A 776-nucleotide genomic window follows, 5' to 3' on the forward strand; every position below is an offset into this window, starting at 1 on the left:
TGTGTGTGTGTGTGTGTGTGTGTGTAAATACGTGCATGTTTCCACACACCCCCACTGATTAAATATTCACTGCCGTCACATCTATTATTGAGGGTCAGATGCCTCCATACTCAGTGCGGTACAATGGTGTGTGTCTAACGCCTGCACGCATACTGACAAACGCCTCTGCACAAAAAAACACCTTTGACATGCAAACACCCACACACAAAGACCAACTATTAGTATTGGTACATTATTGTCCCAAGAAAAGAAAATGGGACTGACATTCAAGCGCACAGGACACGAACACACACACACACAGACACACACACACGGACCCACAGAGACGCACGCACGCACGCGCACACACACACACACACCCTAAATGATAATAGTTAGAGAGCGCAGGGAGACAGCAGGGACAGGAGAGAACAGGGGTAATGGGACGATAAAAGGTGATGAGTGATAGAAGAAACATGGCCCTGCCTCTTATCCATAGCTGAAAAAGATAAACCAACCATCACAGTAAGACAACGGCTGTGAAATAAGTTTAAGATGCAAATAGAGGGAGGTTATATTAGTAGGTAGAATATGAAAAAAAACATATGGCTAAAGAATTGCTGCTGTGTCTGGCAGCCTCTACTTGTTCTGTTTCCATCTTCTTAATGTCCTTGTTCTTGTTTGTCTTATGGTTCACCTCCTACTTTTAATTATTTCCATTTATTATTATTACTACCAGTAGTAGTTATAGTCGTAGCACTAGAACCAAGCAGTAATAACAATAATAATAATAATAA

General features: G+C 41.8%; 1 protein-coding gene and 1 long non-coding RNA gene across 8 annotated transcripts in view; one reads left to right on the forward strand and one right to left on the reverse strand.

Annotated features, from left to right (window-relative positions):
* LOC116698068 (uncharacterized) overlaps positions 1 to 776 on the forward strand; it is a 20,124-nt gene that overhangs the window by 18,114 nt on the left and 1,234 nt on the right. The window lies entirely within an intron of this gene.
* Positions 1 to 776, reverse strand: part of rbfox2 (RNA binding fox-1 homolog 2) — a 37,100-nt gene that overhangs the window by 18,031 nt on the left and 18,293 nt on the right. The window lies entirely within an intron of this gene.

The sequence above is a fragment of the Etheostoma spectabile genome, chromosome 2 (assembly GCF_008692095.1).
Source record: "Etheostoma spectabile isolate EspeVRDwgs_2016 chromosome 2, UIUC_Espe_1.0, whole genome shotgun sequence".
In the NCBI taxonomy this organism is placed as follows: domain Eukaryota; kingdom Metazoa; phylum Chordata; class Actinopteri; order Perciformes; family Percidae; genus Etheostoma; species Etheostoma spectabile.